This window comes from Chelonia mydas, chromosome 3 (genome assembly GCF_015237465.2).
Source record: "Chelonia mydas isolate rCheMyd1 chromosome 3, rCheMyd1.pri.v2, whole genome shotgun sequence".
NCBI classification, from domain to species: domain Eukaryota; kingdom Metazoa; phylum Chordata; order Testudines; family Cheloniidae; genus Chelonia; species Chelonia mydas.
The window spans coordinates 45,478,285-45,495,673 of NC_057851.1; the positions used below are offsets into that span (position 1 = coordinate 45,478,285).

General features: G+C 43.5%; 1 protein-coding gene across 4 annotated transcripts in view; it reads right to left on the minus strand.

Annotated features, from left to right (window-relative positions):
* Nucleotides 1-17,389, minus strand: part of LOC102937775 (collagen alpha-1(XXI) chain) — a 193,904-nt gene that overhangs the window by 149,667 nt on the left and 26,848 nt on the right. Inside the window, exons 1-2 of one of the 4 annotated variants that reach the window (XM_043542390.1) lie at nucleotides 1,998-2,022; nucleotides 132-237 (exon numbers count right to left, since the gene is read on the minus strand). The exons of the other annotated variants lie outside the window; for them this stretch is intronic. The gene's annotated coding sequence lies outside the window, so the exon portion shown is untranslated. Of the gene's footprint in view, nucleotides 1-131; nucleotides 238-1,997; nucleotides 2,023-17,389 lie in introns of those variants that run through there. 4 annotated transcript variants of the gene reach the window in all.

Sequence of the window (17,389 nt, forward strand, 5' to 3'; positions counted from 1 at the left end):
TACTTCAAACCATGTCTACACTACAAACTTTGGTCGAAGCAAGTTACGTTGGCATAAATGAGCCCCAGTTAGTATATCCTGTGTGTGTGTACACACACTTGGTTCCTTGTATCGGTGTTGCACGTACTCACTAAGAGTAAGTGTGTCAATACAGTGCAGTGCACCCTGGGTAGGTATCCCAGTGTGCAATTCACCATCATCCAGCACACTGTATTTTGGGAAATTTCGGCAACGTACCTGGTGGTGCAGAAACAAGTTACACAGAGGTGCCTGGGAGAAAGGGGTCAAGTTCCCATCATGAAGCTTCTTCCATTCCATACCACCATCCATAACCCATATGGGGGCGAGAGCTGCCAGCCCCCACCCCAGGCTAGCGCCCTCAGCCCCAGAGTGCTGGGAGGGCGGGCGCTGCAGCCCCAGGTCTCCCAGCCTCAGGAGGGTGAGCGCTGTGGCCCCAGCATGAGCTGGGGCCACTGTACAGGGGGAATAGAACCATAGAGTGGGAAGCAGGGGAACTGAGGGTGGAGCGTGGGCAGGGCCAAGCCTGGCTGTCCCCCAGCCCATAATACCCACCACCCATGGCTGCAGAACTTTTGAATGCAAAAAGCCACATTGCTGGATCTATGTGCCAAGCTTGCCCCAGCCCTCCTGCACAGGAACACCAGAATGAGACCTCCACTGACAGCGGAGAAGTGAGTGGTAATACACTGTGGAAGCTTGCAATGCTGGATTGCCACAACTCAGTGGGAAATCATTTTGGAGTTGAGAAATCCACAGTGGGGGGCCAGTGTCATGCAAGTGTGCAAGGCCATTGATTGTCTCCTGCTGCTCAGGACTGTGAATCTCATTAGTGTGCAGGACACAGTGGATGGATTTGCTGCAATAGGGTTCCCTATTTTGGAACCAGCCCACCTTGCAACAGAGTACATCAACAGAAAGAAAGAGTTACTTTTCTATGGTTATGCAAGCACTGGGGATGTTTCACTGCAGGACTAATCACCAACTAAATCATCCCAGCCAGGGCTTTGTCAAGCCGGACCTTAAAAACCTCAAAGGAAGGAGTTTCCACCATCTCCCTAGGTAACACATGCCAGTGCTTCATCACCCTCCTAGTGAAAAAGTTTTTCCTAATATCCATCTTAAACTTCCCAACTGCAACTTGAGATTACTCCTTGTTCTGTCATCTGCTACCACTGAGAACAGGCTAGATACATCCTCTTTGGAACCCCCACTTCAGGTAGTTGAAAGCAACTATCAAATCCCCCTTCATTCTTCTCTTCTGCAGATTAAATAATCCCAGTTCTCTCAGCCTCTCCTCATAAATCATGTGCTCCAGCCCCCTAATCATTTTTGTTGCCCTCCGCTGGACTCTTTCCAATTTGTCCACATCCTTCTTGTAGTGTGGGGCCCCAAACTGGACACAGTACTCCAGATGAGGCCTCACCAATGCCGAATAGAGGTAGGGTGACCAGATGAAATGGACAAAATATTGGGACACATGGGGGAAAGCCAAAAAAAAAAAAAAAAAAACCACACACACACACACCAACCGCCAGAGTGGCCAAAGCCACAATATTAGGACAAATGACGTCCCAACCGTTCATCGGTCAGGAAGCGGGACAAAGAACTAAAAATCGACACAGTCTATCGGGACGTCTGGTCAGCCTAAATAGAGGAAAATGATCTCGTCTCAATCTGTTGGCAATGCTCCTACTTATACAGCCCAAAATGCTGTTTGGCTTCTTGGCAACAAGGGCACACTGTTGACTCATATCCAGCTTCTCATCCACTGTAACCCCTAGGTCCTTTCCTGCAGAACTGCTGCCTAGCCACTCAGTCCCTAGTCTGTAGCAGGGCATGGGATTCTTCGGTCCTAAGTGCAGGACTCTGCACTTAAGTGGGCTGGTCAGGGAAGAGCATGACAATTGCATATTTAAGAACACAGGACTGTTCAGAAAGATGCATGCAGAGGCATTCTTTCCTGACTATCAGATTACCTTTATGATGTTGAAATATCAACAGGGAACCTGGAGGACCAGCCTGCCCATTGCTTATGAAGCTGTACATCAGCCACCTGGACAGCACCAAGGAAAGATTCAATTACCAGCTTAGCAGGTGCAGAATGACAGTTGAATGTGCTTTTGGTAGACGGAAAGGACACTGGTGGTGTTTACTCATAAGATTGGATCTCAGTGAGAAAAATATCCCAATGGTTATACTTGCCCACTGTGTCCTAAATATCTGTGAGGCAAAGGCGGGGAAAAGTTGCCACCAATATGGAAGGGAGAGGTAAAGCAGCTGTCTGCTGAGTTTGACACAAGAGCTACAGGAAGAGCTCAATACAGAGCTACGCAGCTGAGGGAGGCCCTTGACAGAGCACTTTATCAGTCAGCCGCAGTAATTTGGTATGGTGGACTGTGCTCTACTTGGCCCTGAAGATTTGGAACCGGTTAGGAATTGTATGGGGCTTGGTGTACATTTATGAATACAACAGTATTAATTCAGCTATTCGTTTTTCAGTGCTTGCTGTACATTATTACAGTGTGATTGTCACTGATCCCATGAGTTCTGTTGCCCTGTACAATAACAAGTAGTGGGTGCTTTCAGTACCACGAGGTGTTCTGCAGCATGTGTTGTGAAATAATAAAGATGAATTAATTTTTAAAGAAGAGAATTTTATTGCATACCAGACCAGTGAAGGAGCGGGCGAAAACTACACACAATTGAAAAAATAATAAAAACTTCTGAAATAAATTAATGGAACAGAATTTCACAAGGGGAAAAAACATTCATGTCCAGTTCAGTCCACTCTGACTACACATACACTCATCTGTGAAGCCATGATTGTCCTTACAGTCCCCTGACATGGAGTCGTAGAAGTAGGGAAGTGGCCCCTGATGCCATTTGGACTGGGGGTTGCCATTAATGGAGAGCTCCATTTTACCACCTCTCCACACACCCCCAACAGGCAAGCCCATGAATGTTGAAGCCACACGTATAGGTCAACAAGATTCTGCAACATCTGTGTTTGGTGCCAAAAAAGTCCATCATGTCCTGGTGCATCTCTCTCCCCTTTTCTCGCTGGGCTTTCTCCTGCCTGCTCTTTCCTTCTCCATAGTGTTTGAAATATTCACCCTCCTGTTCATCCCACCTCTTTGGAGGCCAGCTGCATGGCCGTTTCTGTTCTCGCGGATACCACTCGGATATAGCTGCGGTCCATGTGTTGTCGCTGAGTCAGGCCACATGTCCCGCCCACTGCATTTTGCTGAGCCTGCTTTCAACAACGTCTCGCACTCCAGACTGCTGCCTAATTATTTCGTTGGGGATGTGATCGCGGAGTGAAATGCCCAAAAGCGTTCATTCCATTGCCCTCTGCGTGACAGACAGTTCGTGTTCTTCAATCTTCGTCAGCAACCATGTTTCATAGGACACCGCTGGAAGCACGGTCGAGTTAAAAAGACTCATAAGAGTTGTTTTGCTGATCTTTCCTTGGAGGATGTCCTTGATGTCATTGAATGCACACCATCCAGCTTTTTTTCTGCTGGACAGTTCGCCTTTCTGATCTTGGCACATGTTCACTTCCTGGCCCAAATAAATGTATTTATCAACCTCTTGGATCTGCTCTCCTCCAAGAGTTATTTGGGTTCTTGGCAGAACATCTGATCTCATGTATTTCATATTCGACGGGTTCATTTTTAATCCGACTTGACTACTTTTCGCGTTCAGTTCTTTAAGCATTCTCTCAAGCTGGGCTGTATTTTTGGCTATCAGCACTATATCATCTGCGAACCTGAGATGGTTTAGCCACTCACCGTTGATATTGATATTAATCCGCCTTTCAAGTCTGCTCATCAAAAAAACAATTCAAGATGAGCTGTGAATAATTTTGGTGAAACTGTAACTCCTTGTTTCACACCTTTCTCAACGGGGATTCGGAGAGGAGTATCGAACAGCGATATGTCCATGCTGCAACCAGAGTTCGCTTCCTTTAGTAATGTGATATTATTTTACGCCGATGCCCTGTTCTGAAGGAGCTTCAAGAACGACGTTCGTCTCTACGCTGTTGAATGCCTTCTCATAGTCCACAAAGGCAATGCACAAAGGGAACTTACATTCCCTTGAATGCTCTAGTAGTTGGTTTAGAGTGAAGATGTGGTCTATCGTGCTGTAATTCCTTCGAAAGCCGGCCTGCTCATCCAAGTTTCACGACAGTCAATTTGTTATTATTTTAGTGAACTTAGATATGCGAAAGCAGGCAGATCGGGCGATAGTTCTTTAGATTTTCTCAATCATCTTTCTTATGCAGCAAGATAGTATTGGACTCTTTCCAACTGGACGGTATCTTCTGGATTTCCAGGTAGCGGCTGAACATTTGGGCGAGAGCTTACCAAAGTTCCTGACCTCCCACCTTAAGCACTTCTGCTGTCAGACTGTCCTTGCCTGGAGCCTTCCCCTCTTTCGTTTGATGCACTGCATGACGGACTTCACTGATGAGAACCGGGGGTATGTGCTCATCATTTTGTTGAAGTGCTGGCATTGGGATGTCTATACGGGATGCAAACAGCGGGGTATAGAAATCCCTGCAGATTGCCTCCATCTCTGTTCGATCGGTAACTGATTCTCCATCCCTGTTCTTCAAAGCTGATAATGATGACCTGTACAACGCCAGTTTCCATGTGAATTTTTTGAGACTTTTACGATCTTCAGCAGCCTTTAGGAGCTTTTTGGTTCGAAATTTCTCAAAGTCTTCCTTCAACTTCATTCATATGAGATTGCAGAGAAGGGAGTACTCACACCTGTTGCTGCCATTTCTTTTCATTTTCCTCCTCTTCTCCAATAAAGTCTTTGTATTTTCCGAGATTCTTCCGCTAGCTCTTCTTGATCTTTCATGATCAGCTGATTTCACACACCATTTCAGTTTCTTACTGAAGTTCTCGTAATAGTCGTTGCAGTCGTTGAGGAGGCTCCAATTTTCCCTAGAAATGTTTTCCTTCAGGATTGCCTTGTCGAAAGCTACCGGTTGGTGCCTTCTGTTTGCCATACACAGCGCCTTTTTCTCCACTTTCACAGTGAACGTGAGTCTGGTTCTCAGTAGGCAATGATCACTACCAATATTGAAAGATGCCACTACTGAAATATCCTGCACGATACATCGTCTATCGATCAGAAAGTAATTGATTTCATTTTTTGTCTTCGCGATTGATGCAATCCAGATCCATCTTCTGTCGGCCTTCTTTCGGAACCAGGTGTTACCAATGAACATTCTCCTAGTCTCTGCCAATATAGCTAGCCGTTCTCCTCATGCGTTTCATTCTCTGATACCGTACCTTCCTATGAACTTTTCGCCCTCTCTTCCTCTTCCAACCTTGGCATTAAAATCTCCCATCACAATCGTATATGTGGAACTCTGAGCGAGGGTTTCCTCCAGTTCCTGATAGAATCCTTCTACATCATCATCTTTGCATGGACTTGTGGGAACAGAGATCTGGATGATTTTGAGGGTACTATTTCGGTTCAATCGGAGGTAAGGCACCCTGATATGTGATGACTTCAAATGGCATGAGACAATTTTCAAAGATCATTCCTTGTTTATGATAAATCCAACTCCAACTGTCCTCGTGTCTTCTTCTTTTCCTAGAATACCGTGCTTCCATCCCTCCAGCTGACCTCCATCTCCTTCTTTCATCATGTTTCGCAAACACCCAGCACATTGTAGGCTGGTTTTGCCTTTTCCTCCATGAGATAGTTTATCGATTCCTCCCTCGTCAGTGTTTTGCAGTTATAAGTACATACTGAGAGAGTTGTCCGGTTTCCTTTTGGTGACCTGGCACCTGAGATTCTTTGCAGCCTCTTGTCGTTTGAATGCCTCACTGCCTCTGGAGTGGGGACAGAGGAACGTGCAGAGAACTCGTTTTCCATGTTGTTTTACCCATTGTTTTCAGTCACCTGCTGGCTAGGCTGTCAGTGGCACGTTTACCTCCTCAATTTAGCTGGGCTGACAGTCCGACACCTTGATAGCATGGTTAGACCTGCCGGAGAATGCACTCCGCTACCATCACTGTTGAGCACCTAGAGTCACTGCTGCACAACGTTGAGGTAGGATTTACAGCAGGTGTATTAGTTATTAAAAATTATTCGTGAGATTTGGGTCCCAATTCTCAATTATACTAACGCCACTCTGTGAGCACCAGAGGGCCACAAAGCAGGTGAAAATGACTCTTGCAGAGTAATCTTCCACTGAGGGCCTCCCCACCAATGTTTAGTTGGTTGGTTTTTTGCCTGAAGATTTTTTCCTGTTCCCAAAGGCAGAATTTTTAGAAGATTTTGATACATGTGTTTCAGTGACTGTTCACAGTCTCCCCTCAAGCCAGAGCCAGCTTTTTGCCCCAGAAGTTTTTGTTGAGGTCAAGATTTGGTTGGTTGATTTTATTTTGCCTCCTCCTCCCCCCCCCCGCCACATCTAATCCTCTTCAATCCCCATTACCACCTATTGTGCTCCCCAAATTTATCCTGCACCATATAAGAATCTATATAGAATAGAATTTCCGCCAGTTTGTTCTTGCAATTTCCCTCTGGTATGAGGTGACTGTGGGTTCAAGGGAGATGTTGCAGTGGCCTGAAGGTGAGTGATTGGGTGCCTGGGATAACTGTGTGGGTTCTTGGAACAGCTGAGGGCTGATGGTGGGTTAGCTGGGAGCTTGGGGCAGCTGGCTAGTGAGGTGACTGAGTGTCTGGAGATGCTAGAGTAGATAGAGTAGATGCAAGGGTAGCGGAGGGGTTCTGATGAAGGGAATCCTAATGCAACTGAGATGGGCCAACTAGGATCAGCAATGGGCCTGTCCCCTTGTGCTGCCTTCACACAGCTACTCCTTACTAGTTCAATCCATCAGGGAAGCACCAAGACACTAAACAGAGAGACTGTTCCTAGCTACAGGCTGTGCAGATACCACAGTGGCCACCAGTGGACTGGAGGAACAATTAACTGCTAACACGTTTTGCATGCCCACAGCTAATCTGGATATATAAGAATACATCTGAGATGTATGCCAACCTGGGCGAGTGCTGCAGACATGTCACAAGAGTGAGACACTTGGCAGCCTTATGAAAGCCCCCTTCTATCCACTAAAACCCAGCTAACAACAACAAAAAGAGGAAATTAATAAGATCTAAGTAAAAGCTAAAACAAACTCCAAGTTTTTACCCAAATATGACAGAAGTGCCAGAGATTGTCTGAAGTCCCTTAGGGACTATTTTGCTATTGATTTTACATGGAAGGTGTTCAGATAATGAGTGCCAGTAGAAAAGACAAAATAAGTAATTAAATTACATTTTCACACACACATACACACACACACGTACGTACATACGGCTTTTGGGGGGATATACCCTAACATCTTCCTCAGGCTGGCCCTGTGTATAGTGGTGCAAGAAGGGGGAATGTATTCCATTCTGGGGTATGTGTGTGCAATAACTGATTTGCACTCCAACCTAAAAAGGTTAAGGAGAGACCTGCCACCAGCAATCTGATAGCAGCAGACCCTGTGCCTGCCATGTGAATGTGCATTTGCCCCAGCTCCATGTGGGTGGTCACACAAAGAGGTAGGTCTTCACTAACTTCGGCTGAAACTTTTAGGTTTTACGTGAGCATGCATCACTCATAACTTTACTAAATTTGGAAGAGAAAAAATTAAAATAAAGGCACTAGTCCACATTAAGGACTATTTCACACGCAACATTTCACATTTCAGTTATCTTTGCTATAGCCATAACCTACTTACAAGTATTCTTGTCAACCTCAATATACTCAAAAATGGCTGGCTGAAACATCAAAAACAACTTTTAACTATTGGTCAAGACTTACTGCAGAAATTTTCATCTCAAAATGACAATTTGCAGATAGTTAAGAAAATATGGAGGTTTTACTGGAAATGTTTTTGTAAAATTAATTATAGCTTTCACTACTCCCGAAGTATACTATGTACATGTTCTATGAATGAAAACTAATGCTGTGTGACAAGTTTAAAACTGGACAGATAGAACTGCAGCATAGTATTTAAAAAAAAAAAAAAAAAAAAAAAAAAGTCATGGTCAAATGTCAGTGAGAAGTCAGGGAAAAAAAGGCTTCATGCAAACAGGCTCTTACGCACTAAGAATTAGTTATGTAAAGATGGGTCTGAAAGTAGCAAATGTACAGCAAAAGAGATTGGTTTTCATGAGAAACCATACAACTGGTTCATCCAATGTCAAACGTCAAAGAAAAAGCTAAGCAGTTAAAATACACTAACATGAATACAAAAAATCTCTGAAATTAAAAGTAATTACTTGGAAAGGATGGACTGACAGATTATTTTTGATACAATTCAGTAAAAGCTAACAAACCCACAGACTCCTCCAGTCTACAACAGAGGAAGTTTGTGTTCAGGCTCCGACATTTGAAGAGTCACAGAATGCCTGCATTTTTAAATCCAGTTTATTCTGGCACCTCACACTGTTTGTTGGATTTGTCCCCACTTCAAGATGATATTGTGCCAGGTGATGCTGGTACTTAGTTATTAAAGGTTGAAGGGCAAAGGCAGCCTTACCACAGCATTTGAGATCATGGACTGATATGCATGAATGCTTGGGAAAACAATATACAGTATAGGATGGGCAAGTTATGTAATCTGCCACAGTTGCCAGTTCAAGATTTTGGCTGCAACAAGCAAATTTGAGGTCTCCCTGGAAACCATGATTTCAGCCAGTGTATGAAAAGCCCATGTTGTTATTTCTCCCTTTATCAAGGAATTTGATATTTCACAGTGTTTTCCCTTCATGGATTGATCCAAGGAAAACAAAACAGCTAATCAATAGGACTAAACCTGACACACAGCATAGATCCAAGTTAACTAACATCTCCCAGAATGATTCCAAGTAACAAATGTTTAAAGTGCCTCCTTCTACTAAAACCTAAAAAGTTCTAAGTTTAAGATTTGTTTCTAGTAAACATAAAAGTGGAAAGTTAAACTACTACTCCACATAAACACTTGCATTAGAATAAGAGACCACTTTGTCTCAGTAGTGTTGGACCTGGATTGGGCCCTTAGTATTTACTAGTAGATGTAAGAAGGAAAATGGTGATTCAGGGAGGCTTTAGACAAGCATGGCAAAAACATCATGTTTGAGTAGCTCAGCATGAAACGTATGAATTGTTTACTTTGATGATGATACTGAAACTGTGTACTTGCCTGCAAGCAAAAATACATAAGAGAAACAAACAAAATTTACTCACCCCAGCCAAATGGATGAATGGGATTTTGCAATGTTGGTTTAAACTACAGGGTACTACAAAGCCTAAGTTTTTATTTCTGTGTCTTATCCTTATTGAAAAACAATGATCCAGTGATCAAGAGGGCTTGTGATGACTGGGGGAATGGAAATGGCAGTAACCCATCTTTGAGAATTTAGGAACTTCAGTCCCTAGTGAAATCAATGAAAGGACTCCCATTGTCTTCAATGGAGCTGGCCCTTAAACTTTCTTACACTATTTTTGGGGGGAGAGGGGAAGGGGGAGCAGAGAAGTGGACAGGGGAGTTGAAAACAAGGAAATTAGCACATTCATGCTCACAGGAGAAAATAAGTTTACAGCAAGAACAGTGCATTCATTGTTTTAAATATATCCAAAATGTAGTGTTTTGAGATATTTTGGCAGTTTCTGATACAGTACAATCAAAGACTAAGATGATTTAAAGACTGAGTTGACTTCCAAGTGTAAGTGGGGGAATAGTTCCGCTATTGTGGGGAATTTTCCTGGCTTCTGCACTACCCTGGTGAAGTAGGCTAGCAAAAGGATCTGAGTCCTTGCTCCCACTTCCTTTACCCAGTGGCCTCCCTGCCCTTGAGGACACCCCTTCCACTCTCCTGTCTGGCAGAGTCCTCGTAACCCCAACAAGGCTGGGCCCAGGATTCCTGGGGGGCTTGACCCCCAACCCTGCTGTGATCACCTAGGACAGGGGCTAGGGTGTCCCCACTCCGGGGTACTCTCTCTGTACTGGGCACTTCTCTGACCCACTGACCATTACATACAATTTAAAGTAAATGCAAGTTATTTAATCAACAATTAATTTTAAAAAGAATAAGGAAAATGGGAAAGGTTAAAGGAAACACATCAACCCGCTCTGTGGCAAGGAACATCACAAACAGTGTCTCTGGAATGTCAGGGCAGTTCACAGTCCGTTCCTTGTAAGTCTCAGGCCTTCTTCTCAGGCCCTGGCTGTGCTGTAGGGATGCTGTGGGTTGGACACTTGCTCTGGAGGTGGCCACACGCTCTCAGGCTCTAAGTGGTAGGATCCTTCTTCCCAGTGTCTCCCCCGCCCTGCCAAATGCATCCGATGAAGTGAGCTATAGCTCACGAAAGCTTATGCTCAAATAAATTTGTTAGTCTCTAATGTGCCACAAGTACTCCTTTTCTTTTTGTGAATACAGACTAACACAGCTGCTACTCTGAAACCTGTCAAAATATATGCTGTATCCCACATGATTTTTATCCAAAGAGAATTACTTGTATTGATTTTCCAAATTACTCTTCCCAGATCCCCCAAAATATAGCTGTTTCCTTTAGCCCATCAGATAACAATTGGTGTTCTATAACTAGCAAACGTAGATAGAAACGCTTACAATTAATACTAAAAAGGATCTACAGATTCATAAGGGGGAAAGAAAGGGTCATTGCCCTTCAGTACACAATATTTTATTTCTGGTACCCTAGTTTCAGGAAAGTCCTGCATACTTTGCTTTGCTTTCACAAAGGCCATTTTTAGACAAAGTGTTAAGCAAACTATTGTGCAAGTTGGTAACATACCATACAAACCCCACCACAGATGCAGTGGCGGTAGATGTAAATGCACCTCCTGACATAGTAGCCGCACCACCATTCCCTCACCTGGCAGGAAAGGGGAGCCTACTGTAGCAGACAGTAGCAGGATTGCCAACTCTCTTGATTTTAATCACAACTCTGGCAACTTTTTTAACCTACTTCAAGACAGCATGAGGAAAGACTGCCAGTTGACATTCTCCCTTATTTAAAAAACAGTCACCATCTCCTATTACTGTCAAAGGGACTGAACCGAAGCTAGCACAATGGCTATCATTTCCCTAGAGTCTATCTGCATGTGGAAGTGAGGCTTCCCTTAACGGAGTGGGTAGCCAACTTTAGCTAGTTTTGGTGAAGTTGTAGCCATGCCAGCAGACCAAATGGCTGCCATTGTATGGTTCAGGAGGCCAGGTAGTATAATGGGACTATGAGGAGAAACTGAGAAAGGTGAATGGGGAGGTGCAAGAAGCAGATTTAGGAGCTGCATGGAATAGGATGCAGAGTACGGGGTGGTGAGTGCTGCCCAGTCTCAAGCAGAGAGACGTTTCGGGTTGGGAGTCAGAAATGTTGCTACTGGGAAAAGGCTAAACCAAGCCCATGTTGTTTTTACTTTGACCTTATTTCTTATGAATGATAGGTATCCGTTTAAAGTTCTTTAATATGTATATTTGTAACTCCTCAACCCTGAGAGGTAATAGGAGTCCTATGTGTGGCTGTGAATCATGATTAAGGCTACGTTTATGTCACAGAGGTCAGAAGCCGTGACTTCCAGAGACCTCCGTGACTTCAGCGTGTGGCAGCTGGGAGCTGCAGGGTCCCACCACCAGTGGCCAGGAGCTGCGGGGTACCCCCGCCGCTGGAAGCTCCCGGCTGCCACGAGGGGGACAGGGGGCTCCAAGCCAAGCAGCTCCCGGCCGCTGCAGGGAAGGGCAGGGGGAACCTGGAGCTCTGAGCCCTCACACAGGCGGTAGGGGCTCTGGAGCTGCTAGTGGGGGCCCCCACAGCTGCCCAGCAGCCACAGGCTGTGTGGGGGCTCTGCAGCTCCCCATTTTGTCACAGATATTTTTTTACTAAAAGTCATGGACAGATTACCGGCTTCTGTGAAATTTTCTTTATTGCCCATGGCCTGTCGCTGACTTTTAGTAAAAATGTCCATGACAAAATCTTAGGCTTAATCATGATGCATTTAATTAAGTCAGTGGTTCTCAAACTATTTACCATCCAGCCCTTCTTTTAATCAAAGGAAATAAACAAGGAGGGGAGAGATTCAAGACAGTAAGGAGAACTGCCGTCCACTCCCTATATCTCAAGGACAAGGAAAGGGTAAGTGAAGCCTCCATCTGAGCAGCCAGAGAGAGGTGGCATTTAAGGTTGACTTTTCACCCTGATATTATCTCAGACACATTGCAGAGGAGTAGAGGGAAGTCAAAAAAACATGATTTGATGGGCTTTCAAATCTCATGATTTGGGGCGGGGGGGGGGGGGGAGTATCTAACTCATGCTTTTTTAATCACTAAGGTTGGCAATACTTCAATAGTGTCAAGCACTTGAACAATACATTTTAAAATCATTTAGTAACACACACACACACACACACACTTGAGAGGAAGGATGATTCAGCAGTTAGGGTGCTAGTCTGGGATTCAGAAGAAGAACTGTATTCAAGTCTTCCGTCTGCCATGGACTTAATGTGAGATCCTGGGCATATCACTTAGAGAACTGAGGCACAGAGAAAGACTACCTGTAAAACGGGGATAATAGCACTTTCCTATTCCCAGGGGTGTTGTGAAGAGAAACACGTTAAAGACAGAGATGCTCAGAAACTACAGTAATGAGAGCCATATAAGAACGCTAGCTAGAACGCTTCAGAGACTCTCAAAATGTAAAGCTGCAGAGACTGCACCCTATGAATTTTCCCTCTGCCTTTACAAACATTTGCTTAGTCATTAAAAGTAAAACAGACTGAAAGGAAGAAAAATTTGGCTCCAATTTTGTGTGGTACAGTGCAGAGAAAGAGCAAGAAGGTTCTGTCCTCCCTCCTCCTTGCACCTATCTAGGAACAGATCAAGATAGAACCCAACAGACCTTTGTGCACTAGGGATGAGGTCCAACTACTAAGTTTGGCAGTGCTCTCTGGCCTCAAGGAGTCACGATCATGCCATGTCTGCATACTGGCTTCTACCAATTAGCAGGTCACAGGCACAGTTGCCAACTTTCTCCCAGTAAATAAGCACCCCAAGTTTCACAATAAGCCAAAAATCAAGCTAATCCCATTTCAAAACAAGGCCAAAGCAAGCCAATTCTTAAGAACCCCAACACTCTATGTGACTAGATCCTCTTGGCATGCAGTCTGGGAATTTGGTGGACCTTCTGTGCACCCCTGACTCTTTCCCCCTTGCCCCTGCTTGCCCTCCCTTGCTCCTGCTTGCCGGGAGACAATCAAAAAAAAAAAAAAAAAAAAAAAAAAGGAACCAACAAGCTACAAGCAGCAACAAGCTACAAAGCAAAAACTAGCCAACAAGCAAATCACAAGCCAATTAAGCCAAAAACAAGCCCAATTTCTGTGTTTTTTTCGTGGGTTTGGCACATCTGGTCATAGGTGGTAGGGAGCACACACTTCTTTTCAGAGCTGCAGTTGAAAGCATGGCTAACCACACAGGCCATCCTGAGGCATTCTGCTCTACACAGGCAGAATACATGGCTGAAGAACATCCAATTCCACAGCTATCAATCCACTCCCTCTGCCCTCATTCAGTTCAGAAGAGCAAGAGATTAATTTTATCCTGGGCTTCTCTTTGACACTAAAGAAGAAGGAGTTGATTAAAGTTATATTTTGTACAGATAACTCACATTTAAAGATACTTTTGAGTTGCCCAGTTCCCTCAAGTTGCTGCCTTACACTATATTTGTGATCAGAATGGCTTGGATCTCCCATTACTTTAGGGGAATATGGAAGTGTAAAAACAATCAAATGAAGTGGCTGTTATGGTTTTTAAGTAGCTTCTATAGGGAATCCTGTCAGTGTTTTCCTGGAGAGGGTTCTTGGGGATTCCTATGGCCTTCTGGGAACCCCTTGCTAAAATTCTAAGTAGCAGACAGGAAGTTTGGGATTGTTCCCAAGTTTCTGCAAGAATTAAATTCTTCTCTGGCAAGGGTGTATCCACAGAAGAAGATGTATCCATGGAGCTCAAAAAAAAAAAAAAAAAAAAAAGCTCCTGAACAGCACTTTTAGCCTTCGGAATGAAGCAGGTTGCACCAAATAGCAGCTAAAATTAACAATATTTCCTAGTAGAGATTATTTTCCTCCCTGCCCTTGATTTCATATTGCACAAACTGAACATACTCCATTTATTTTGCTGGAGCAAAATACAAACGTTTCTATAAAAGTGTAGATTTGTCATAGCGTGATCTCATCTTTTCCTGTGATTATGGGACAGCTTTGTTATCTACAGAATTGAAAACCCCAAACATTCAAACATATGGGTCGGGCCCCAAAAAACATGAGTGGCTTAAAAATCATGAGTTAAACAAATAACACATTTGCGGTTCTTTTTATTTGCCTTCTCATTTCTGAGACCTTTGGAGCCTTTGAGTCATGTTTTCAAGCTCTGCTGTGCAACTCTGAGGGCTAGAAACTTCCTTTAAAAAAAAAAAAAAAAAAGAAAGAAAAGAGAAAGATAGCTGAGACTCATATCACCACAAGAGCGTAGGAACTGCCGTTTTATGCAAAACAAAAAATATCACAGCAACTGCACTAAAATTATGAGAGTTGGCAACACTGAGACTTTTTGCAACGTTTTCTTCTCAATCTGGAGTGCAGGTTTGAGCATCTATGTGCAAACTGCTTTGAAGGAGAGGTTTGTATGGTTGGCAACACATAATGTGTTTGCTTTGCTCGCATGGGTATAACCTTTAGGGAGTATCTCTATACCTAAGAAAAGGTTTTAGGCTCAGGCAGAATAGAACTTTTACTTGAGCACGCAACAGCATCTAAAGAGGCCTGCCCCTTAAAACGACTACTAGCATTTCTCCAAGATCCAGCTGCATATCCATTCAATCAAGCAAAACTTGTAGGACTATCTGCAATACCTCTATTTGGCCACCCCACAATATTGCAGGATTAGCTCCCTGCTCCTCCAAATTCTTTTTTCCTTGAAGGAGGACAAGAATATTTGTGAAAATGATTTGTCTAGTCCTGGCTGGGAACTGCAACCTTCTGCCTTGAGTGACAGAAATCAGTTCACAATAGCCTAGTTATATCAGAGCTGAAGTAGATTACTTGTCAGATTTTTCTTAAAACAAAGAAAGTTATCCAGATAAACTAAAGTCTATTATGAAATTTGCAAACCTTTTAAAACGTTCAGTCTGATTTTGATCTGCTTTGAACAGTCTTTTACAATCTTGTGTTCGCTTAATCAAACATTTTTAATGGGCAGAAAAATGGTGTGTGGAACTTCTCACCCCAAACTTTAGAAATCCGAAGAGGAAACACCACACAAGACTCAAGTATATATGAGGCAGGAATAAAAAACTCTAGCCACTGCAAAACACACTGCAAAAACAGTATTAACATGTAGTCAAATTCTGACAGCAGTGACCAGAAACACAGCTCACTGCATAGATTATCTAAGCAGGAAGAGGGTATTCACAGTGGCCACTGCCAGAACAGGTGGCATATGAATTAAGTGTGTGGACCACACCTGGGATACATAGGTTCCACCTCTGATTGTGCCTCCAGTTCTCATCACAGAAGGCCTGTGGAACTGCCTCTCTACACATTTTCGGGGAGCCAAAATTGGGGCAAAAATTTTCTGCCCATATGTTTCTAGCATATTCCTATGCATACCAAGCAGCCAGAATTAGGTGCGTTCAAGGTTCCTTCCCCACTCTGAACTCTAGGGTACAGATGTGGGGACTTTGCATGAAAGACCCCCTAAGCTTATTCTTACCAGCTTAGGTTAAAAACTTCCCCAAGGTACAAACTTTGCATTGTCCTTGAACCCTATGCTGCCACCACCAAGCGTTTTAAACAAAGAACAGGGAAAGAGCCCACTTGCAGACGTCTTCCCCCAAAATATCCCCCCCAAGCCCTATATCCTCTTTCCTGGAGAAGGCTTGATAAGAATCCTCACCAGTTGGTACAGGTGAACACAGACCCAAACCCTTGGATCTTAAGAACAATGAAAAATCACAGGTTCTTAAAAGAAGAATTTTATTTAAAGAAAAGGTAAAAGAATCACCTCTGTAAAAATCAGGATGGTAAATATCTTACAGGGTAATCAGATTCAAAACACAGAGAATCCCTCTAGGCAAAACCTTAAGTTACAAAAAGACACAGCTTATTCTACCAGCCATTAAACAAAAGAAAATCTAATGCATTTTCTAGCTAGATTACTTATAGATTACTTACTAACTTTACAGGAGTTGTAAGGCTGCATTCTTGATCTGTTCCCAGCAAAAGCATCACACAGACAGACAGAACCTTTGTTCCCCCCTGCCTCCAGATTTGAAAGTATCTTGTCCCCTCATTGGTCAATTTGGGTCAGGTGCCAGCGAGGTTACCTTAGCTTCTTAACCCTTTACAGATGAAAGGGTTTTGCCTCTGGCCAGGAGGGATTATAGCACTGGATACAGAAAGGTGGTTACCCTTCCCTTTATATTTATGACAGGTGCCATCAAGTTAAAGTTACAAAATGCCTCCAAAATGTTTTTTTTAATTGCATTTTATAATCACATAAGGGGTCTGTAATACCACAGAAAGTCAGTGCCAGGGGGGGAGAGAGGGGGAAAGGAGGGAAGTTGGGGTGGAACTGAGCTCACCACAAATGTGTCTGAAGTCTTGATACACTAATCACTGAAACTATAAAGGTTCTCATAACAAAAGTTTTGGCGGCCACAGAGTGCGGCCACGAACTCTTGCTGCTCTGACAAGTTTTCCTAAAATACTTGACTAACTTTAGGAGAAACAAATAAATATGCACATATACTCAATGAAGCGCGGTGTGGGGGGGGGGGGGGGGAAACAATAACAGAAAATGTGGAAATGGCAGAGGTGCTTAATGACTTCTTTGTTTCAGTTTTCACCAAGAAGGTTGGCGGTGATTGGACGTCTAACATAATGAATACCAGTGAAAATGAGGTAGAAGAGGCTAAAATAGGGAAAGAAAAAGTTAAAAATTCTTTTGACAAGTTAGATGTCTTTAAGTCACCAGGGCCTGATGAAATGCATCCTAGAATACTCAAGGAGCTGACTGAGGAGCTACCTGAGCCATTAGCGATTATCTTTGAAAAGTCATGGAAGATGGGAGAGATTCCAGAGGACTGAAAAAGAGCAAATATAGTGCTCATCTATAAAAAAGGAAATAAGAACAACCCAGAGAATTACAGACAAGTTAGCTAACTTCTGTACCCAGAAAGATAATGGTGCAAATAATTAAGTAATCAATTTGCAAACATCTGGAAGATAATAATAAGGTGATAAGTAACAGTCAGCATGGATCTGTCAAGAACAAATCGTGTCAAACCAATCTCATAGCTTTC